Raw genomic sequence first — 9,254 nt, 5'->3', positions numbered from 1 at the left:
TACCGTATCGGCTTGTTTAGATTTATCCAGAATGCCACGCATTCAGACAGTTTGCCTGGAACGCTATGAAGTCGCGAGTCGTGACTTGAAGTCATAACTTACGAGCTCAAAATCCTATCTGGAACGAGGCAATAGCTAAAGCGCCACCTACTGGTGAAACAGGAAGTCCTCATAACTCCTACATAAGTTATCCCATTTACTCCAAATTGCTCAGGGTTGATGAAGGTCGCATCCTGAACACATCTGTGCGTCAGCATTGAGTCATACTTATAGCGCCACCTACTGCTTAAAGGAAGTCCTCATAACTCCTACATACATTATCCGATTTACACCAAATTGCTCAGGGTTGATGAAGGTCGCATCCTGAACACATCTGTGCGTCAGCATTGATTCATACATATAGCGCCACCTACTGCTTTCAGGAAGCCCTCATAACTCCTACACACATTATCCAATTTACCCCAAATTGCTCACGCTTGATAAAGGTCGCGTCCTGAACACATCTGTAGGTCAGTATTGAGTCATACTTATAGCGCCGCCTACAGGTCAAGCAGGAAGTCATCATAACTCCTACATACATTGTCCGATTTACACATTTAACCATCCTGAACACATCTATGCGTCGGTATTGAGTCACGCTTAGAGCGCCACCTACTGGTGACAGGAAGTTTCTCTCAGTACTGGACACCGAAATAGCACACCCTTTAACGGCGCCGCACCCCGACACACATGGGGTGCGAGGGCCTGCTCACTGCTGCTCGCAGCCCTAGTTTATAGATTATCTTTTACTTGACGAATTAGCTGTTTCACGTAGCAACACCAGGCCAAGAATCTTTGGCGTGGGTGGATTCAAACACCATTGCAGTTGAGGGATTGTCTTGACGTTGATACCCTTGGCTGAGGAAGCTGCACATCCAAAGGAAGCCAGTGTTGACAGCATTCCTTCCGTCACTTCTGCTTCATCCAAAATCATCTGCAGAGCATTGATCATCTGCTTTCATGAAGCGAATAACCAAGAACAAGCAAGCACATTGCTGATCCTCCAGGCTGTGCTGGCATCACAGAAAAACCCACCTGGTGCACATTTGGTGTTCTTGTCAGAAACAGACGTTCTAGTGCTAGTCACACAAACTATGACCTTCTCACCAGACATTACCATTCTAGTGCTAGTTACAGCAAACTATGACCTCTTGCTGAAGAACATGTCAATTTCTATGGCCTCTGCTGTTGTGCAGATCGAGTGAGCTCTAGGTAAAGAAAGAGCAAAGGTTTTCTTCAATGCATTCACTGGGGTCGACATAGCGAGGTTCTCCCGTATAGGAAAGGCAACTTGGCTGCAGGTCTACCTCAAAGCAGATGATGATCAATGCTCTGCAGATACTTTTGGATGAAGCAGGAGTGACGGAAGGAATGCTGTCAACACTGGCCTCCTTTGCATGTGCAGCTTCCTCAGCCAAGGGTATCAACATCAAGACAATCCCTCAACTGTGGCATCTCTCCTGCGAACATATGACAGAAAGTGACAAGCTCCCTCCAACACTTAGAGCTCTGAAGCAGCACATCTTGAGAGTCCATCGCTCTGCAGGATCTGCAGCTGGATCCCCTGCAAAACAGGTACTTCAAACACTCGGGTGACATGCTGGAACCAACGACCAGGTCCTCCCAACACTCGGGTGACATGCTGAAACCAACGACCAGGTCCTCCCAACACTCGGGTGACATGCTGGAACCAACGACCAGGTCCTCCCAACACTCGGGTGACATGCTGAAACCAACGACCAGGTCCTCCCAACACTCGGGTGACATGCTGGAACCAACGACCAGGTCCTCCCAACACTCGGGTGACATGCTGAAACCAACGACCAGGTCCTCCCAACACTCGGGTGACATGCTGAAACCAACGACCAGGTCCTCCCAACACTCGGGTGACATGCTGGAACCAACGACCAGGTCCTCCCAACACTCGGGTGACATGCTGAAACCAACGACCAGGTCCTCCCGACACCTAAGGCCATCATTGAGACGGTCCAATGCAAGAGTAAATCTGACTGTTCTTAAGGACTCAGCCTGTAACAACATGTGTCAGTGCAGCAGCCATTATTAGAACGATGATGATTCCCATCCTGTGATATACAAAAATGATGATGATGATCATGATAGTTATGATGATGTATAGAGACTGTCTAATGAATAATGTTGCTTAATAATGATAATACTGTGGTCTAACAAGCATGTCATGATGCTGAAGATGGTTATAGAAACATCCAAAGTTCACACTTGCCAAATTATAAACTTGTTAGACAAATGATCAAACTCCTCAATAAAAAGTATATTAAAATGCATTTTAGTTAGTTCTACATCAATTATGTTGGTATCATTGGATTCCTTGACCCAGAAAATGTAGGTTTAGCAGTTGAAATCAATGTTCCAGCTTATTTAGAAGCAGATATTATAAAACTTTTACGATGGTCATTTTGTAAATTCTAAGATGCCTGCCACATAGACATCAGGGCAAATGGAAACATTGATTTTCAGATTCCTGATACAATACCCTTTCCAAAAATGTATAGTTTTGCAAATCCCCCCCAAATTCTAACAAAAGTTAAAATCAAAACATAATGAACCTGACTACAGTACAAATACCCTCCACCCATGCTGATGAACTAGCTTTTCATCGCGTAGCTGGTTAAAACAGTGTCTGTCCCACGGGAGAACCGGGTTCGAATCCCAGCCTGGGCATGTGCATCAACGAGCAGGCGTACTGTACCTAGTGAAGTGACAACCGAGCAGGTGTACAGTACCTAATAAAGTGGCAACCAAACGTATGGGCATATTGTGTTTCTAAAGACCTCTGTATTTGTGCATGTGAAGAAGAGAGAATCTAACTTACAGTAGGGCAGAACAGGTGCCATTCAACATATACCAGAGGTAGCCTAGGTTATATATATTGAGCCGATGCTACTTACGTCTGTGTCGCAGATGTCTTGAATAATAATATTGACCATTGATCAATTCCATTAAGTATAGAATCAAAATCAACAATGGAATCAAAATATGCATTTTCTCCCCAATGTGCAGTACAGCTTTTAATCCGAGAAGATGGTGCATCTTGCGCTACTTTCCAGTGGCTTTTTTCCTGCACAAAAACTTCACAAACAATTATTCCAAAATATTCCAAAATCATCCGTATACGTACATTGAAAATGTGGTGTGAGACCATATGGAATTAAATGTAGCCTAGGTTACTTCTGATGAAGAATCTTATGGAATCACTAATGACCCCAGACTTCCATCGGGAATGCAAACATCTGAGACCTATTGTTTCATAGTCGCCCCTCAAATCAAACGCAAGTTTCGGGTGAGATGCTCTCTCTCTCTCATGCAGACATGACCAATTGCATTCCTCTCACACTAGAACACACTCCCTCTCTTCCACCCTCCTTTTCTCTCCCTCTCTCTCCCAAGAATGTGGGCACCTGATGAGTCTTATATCACTGTAGATGTTTAACATCATCATGCTTTGCATCAAAATATTTAATGTATGTAATATTGTATTGTGCTGTTTTACCTTGTGTAGGTCATGTCACAGCTTTCCCCATTGCAAAAAGCTGCAGTGCTGTCAGATGTAGTTGTAATAGCAATAAAGCGATGGAATGTGTTGATGCTTTGCAGCACATCTCACATATATAACATCTAACAGTGTCCACGGATATCTCCATAATACCATCACCCCCCCTGTATTTACAAGGTAATGAAAAGTGTGACTGCAAGTTTGAGAAATGTCTCCATTTGGTTTCATTTAAACTAGAGAAGCATGACTTTACCTCAGTCTTCAAGTAAACCTGAGTTTACAACTCGAAGCACTCCATCAATGTTATCACACTGAGCCTGGTTGGAATCAAAATGACTGAAGAGGCTCAAAAAGATATTTCTACCTGCAGAGAAAAGCCTGTATTCCCACGCCTGGGAGTGTGTGATCACATGCCTGACTGAAGACTCACCCCGACTTCGCTCCAGTCTCCCTCACGTTGAAGCAGCCACAGCTCTACTGGGACTCTGGGGTTTCACATTTACAATATGTGCAGGAAATAAGAACCAAACTGTAAGACTCTCACATCCTAAAATGTAGATGTGGACATCTAGACAAATCAACAGTCCTTTGTCCCAGAGCACTAGGGAGTGAAGACCAGACACCCTGGACCAGACACACTGGACCAGACACACTGGACCAGACACACAGACACACTGGACCAGACACACTGGACCAGACACACTGGACCAGACACACAGACACACTGGACCAGACACCCTGGACCAGACACACTGGACCAGACACACTGACACACTGGACCAGACACACTGGACCAGACACACTGGACCAGACATACTCGACCAGACACACAGACACACTGGACCAGACACACTCGACCAGACACACTGACACACTGGACCAGACACACTGAACCAGACACACTGGACCAGACACACTGGACCAGACATACTCGACCAGACACACAGACACACTGGACCAGACACACTGGACCAGACACACTGACACACTGGACCAGACACACTGGACCAGACACCCTGGACCAGACACCCTGGACCAGACACACTGACACACTGAACCAGACACACTGGACCAGACACACTGACACACTGAACCAGACACACTGGACCAGACACACTGGACCAGACACCCTGGACCAGACACACTCGACCAGACACACTGGACCAGACACACTGGACCAGACACACTGGACCAGACACCCTGGACCAGACACCCTGGACCAGACACACTGAACCAGACACACTGACACACTGGACCAGACACACTGGACCAGACACACTGGACCAGACACCCTGGACCAGACACACTGAACCAGACACACTGACACACTGGACCAGACACACTGGACCAGACACACTGAACCAGACACACTGACACACTGGACCAAACACACTGGACCAAACACACTGGACCAGACACACTGGACCAAACACACTGGACCAGACACCCTGGACCAGACACACTGACACCCTGGACCAGACACACTGGACCAAACACACTGAACCAGACACACTGGACCAGACACACTGAACCAGACACACTGGACCAGACACACTGACACACTGAACCAAACACCCTGGACCAAACACACTGGACCAAACACACTGGACCAGACACACTGACACACTGGACCAGACACACTGGACCAGACACACTGGACCAGACACACTGAACCAGACACACTGACACACTGGACCAAACACACTGGACCAAACACACTGGACCAGACACACTGACACACTGGACCAGACACACTGGACCAGACACACTGGACCAGACACACTGGACCAAACACACTGAACCAGACACACTGGACCAGACACACTGAACCAGACACACAGGACCAGACACCCTGGACCAGACACACTGAACCAAACACACTGGACCAGACACACTGAACCAGACACACTGGACCAGACACACTGAACCAGACACACAGGACCAGACACACTGGACCAGACACACTGACACACTGAACCAAACACCCTGGACCAAACACACTGGACCAGACACACAGACACACTGGACCAGACACACTGAACCAGACACACTGGACCAGACACACTGGACCAAACACACTGGACCAGACACACAGACACACTGGACCAGACACACAGACACACTGGACCAGACACACAGACACACTGGACCAGACACACAGACACACTGGACCAGACACACTGAACCAGACACACTGAACCAAACACACTGAACCAGACACACTGACACACTGGACCAGACACACTGAACCAGACACACTGAACCAAACACACTGAACCAGACACACTGAACCAGACACACAGGACCAGACACACTGAACCAGACACACAGGACCAGACACACTGAACCAGACACACAGGACCAGACACACTGAACCAGACACACAGGACCAGACACACTGAACCAGACACACAGGACCAGACACACTGGACCAGACACACTGACACACTGGACCAGACACACTGCCAACGACTGTTGTTTTGGGTCTCTGAATACATTTGTCATGTTCTGGGAAGTCTGTGGTGATGAGGACCTCGCAGTGTTCCAATAAGATGGTCTATTTTCTTGTGGAACTGGTTTCATTCTATGTTCATGAAAATCTGTACACTCACAGCCAGTAAATATTTGGCCAACAATGTCATAATGGTTAGTAGCTAGTATTAAATCCACTGTTATTACTCCAATACCTACTGTTTCATAGTTTGACCTGACTGTAAAATTGGGTTAGGGTAAGGGGGGTTCCACTGAAGCAAATCAAATGTGATTTATAGCGCATTTCATACACAAGGCAACACACGGTGTAGTAAAAATGCACAGGACTGCTAAGGGAGGAATAACTTTAGAAGAACACCTCAGCCAAAATAGCTCCACTTCTCTTGGTGCCGGGAACAGTGTCAAAACCTGTATCAGCGGGAGGTCATGGAGGGTTTCTGTTGTTGGAGCTGATTTATCTGTTGGAGATCAGCCCGGCGTTGCCAGACAGGGGAGCTGGAAGAAGTTGTAAGCCTAAATTGTGAACATGTGCTCTCTCTCTCTCTCACACACACACACACACACATATTGACAGGGCAGGGTGAGTCCAGGGTAGTGGTGACAGGGTGAGTCCAGGGTGGTGACAGGGTGAGTCCAGGTTAGTGGTGACAGGGTGAGTCCAGGGTGGTGACAGGGTGAGTCCAGGGTGGTGACAGGGTGAGTCCAGGGTAGTAGTGTGGTGACAGGGTGAGTCCAGGGTGGTGACAGGGTGAGTCCAGGGTGGTGACAGGGTGAGTCCAGGGTAGTAGTGTGGTGACAGGGTGAGTCCAGGGTGGTGACAGGGTGAGTCCAGGGTAGTGGTGACAGGGTGAGTCCAGGGTAGTGGTGACAGTGTGAGTCCAGGGTAGTGGTGACAGGGTGAGTCCAGGGTGGTGACAGGGTGAGTCCAGGGTAGTGGTGACAGGGTGAGTCCAGGGTAGTGGTGACAGGGTGAGTCCAGGGTAGTGGTGACAGTGTGAGTCCAGGGTAGTGGTGACAGGGTGAGTCCAAGGTAGTGGTGACAGGGTGAGTCCAGGGTGGTGACAGGGTGAGTCCAGGGTAGTGGTGACAGGGTGAGTCCAAGGTAGTGGTGACAGGGTGAGTCCAGGGTAGTAGTGTGGTGACAGGGTGAGTCCAGGGTGGTGACAGGGTGAGTCCAGGGTAGTGGTGACAGGGTGAGTCCAGGGTGGTGACAGGGTGAGTCCAGGGTAGTGGTGACAGGGTGAGTCCAGGGTAGTAGTGTGGTGACAGGGTGAGTCCAGGGTGGTGACAGGGTGAGTCCAGGGTAGTGGTGACAGGGTGAGTCCAGGGTGGTGACAGGGTGAGTCCAGGGTAGTGGTGACAGGGTGAGTCCAGGGTAGTGGTGACAGGGTGAGTCCAGGGTAGTAGTGTGGTGACAGGGTGAGTCCAGGGTAGTAGTGTGGTGACAGGGTGAGTCCAGGGTAGTGGTGACAGGGTGAGTCCAGGCTAGTGGTGACAGGGTGAGTCCAAGGTAGTGGTGACAGGGTGAGTCCAGGGTAGTGGTGACAGGGTGAGTCCAGGGTGGTGACAGGGTGAGTCCAGGGTAGTGGTGACAGGGTGAGTCCAGGGTGGTGACAGGGTGAGTCCAGGGTAGTCGTGACAGGGTGAGTCCAGGGTAGTGGTGACAGGGTGAGTCCAGGATAGTGGTGACAGGGTGAGTCCAGGGTGGTGACAGGGTGAGTCCAGGGTAGTGGTGACAGGGTGAGTCCAGGGTAGTGGTGACAGGGTGAGTCCAGGGTAGTGGTGACAGTGTGAGTCCAGGGTAGTGGTGACAGGGTGAGTCCAGGGTGGTGACAGGGTGAGTCCAGGGTAGTGGTGACAGGGTGAGTCCAAGGTAGTGGTGACAGGGTGAGTCCAGGGTAGTAGTGTGGTGACAGGGTGAGTCCAGGGTGGTGACAGGGTGAGTCCAGGGTAGTGGTGACAGGGTGAGTCCAGGGTGGTGACAGGGTGAGTCCAGGGTAGTGGTGACAGGGTGAGTCCAGGGTAGTAGTGTGGTGACAGGGTGAGTCCAGGGTGGTGACAGGGTGAGTCCAGGGTAGTGGTGACAGGGTGAGTCCAGGGTAGTGGTGACAGGGTGAGTCCAGGGTAGTAGTGTGGTGACAGCTGGGGGGTTGCTAGGCAGAAATGTGGGGGGTCAAAGGTCAGAAGGGTGGGGTTCTGTAACCTTCCCCCTCTCCCCTCCCCCCTCCCCCCGCTGACTGTAAACACATGAAGAGGCTCTGCTCTCTGGGACGTCCAGATCAGGTTCTGAACAAAATAACGTCTGGAGAGAGAGGGAGGAAAAACCAGCCAGCTGTCTGGAAAGACGGGTGGAGAAACACTGGGAGAGGGAGGGAGAGGGGGAGGAGGGAGAGGGAGAGGAGGGAGAGGGAGAGGGAGAGGGAGAGGGAGAGGGGGAGGAGGGAGAGGGGGAGGAGGGAGAGGGAGAGGGAGTATGGAGGGATTGGGGGAGGAGGGAGAGGGGGTATGGAGGGATTGGGGGAGGAGGGAGAGGGGGTATGGAGGGATTGGGGGAGGAGGGAGAGGGAGTATGGAGGGATTGGGGGAGGAGGGAGAGGGGGTATGGAGGGATTGGGGGAGGAGGGAGAGGGGGTATGGAGGGATTGGGGGAGGAGGGAGAGGGGGTATGGAGGGATTGGGGGAGGAGGGAGAGGGGGTATGGAGGGATTGGGGGAGGAGGGAGAGGGGGTATGGAGGGATTGGGGGAGGAGGGAGAGGGGGTATGGAGGGATTGGGGGAAGAAGGGAGGGAACTTAGAGCAACCTTATAGCAATCTAAACCCTTCGAACTGGTGAGTTGTGCTCATTTTCACATCATGCCCCCTATACCAGATAAGTAAAGGAACTGAACACCGAAATACACACCAGGACATCAACAGGAGAGAGACTGGAGCACTCGGGTCATCTTAAAACCTTTTTATTAGGTGCAAAGTCTACTTTCAGTCGAAACGTCAGTTTTTATTAAGATGACCCGAGTGCTCCGGTCTCTCTCCTGTTGAAGATATTGGTCCTATTCTGAGAAGCACCGGTCCTCATCTCCAGAGAAGAAGGGTGAGCGTGTGAACTCCCAGGTTTACACACCAGGACATGTCAGCATTGTGTGTGAGGTCTAGCTCTTCATTGTCATCACGTGGTCCACTCATATAGCAAGC

The sequence above is a fragment of the Borostomias antarcticus genome, assembly GCF_949987555.1.
Source record: "Borostomias antarcticus genome assembly, chromosome: 19".
NCBI lineage: Eukaryota > Metazoa > Chordata > Actinopteri > Stomiiformes > Stomiidae > Borostomias > Borostomias antarcticus.
Note: the sequence above shows the minus strand (reverse complement) of the source record.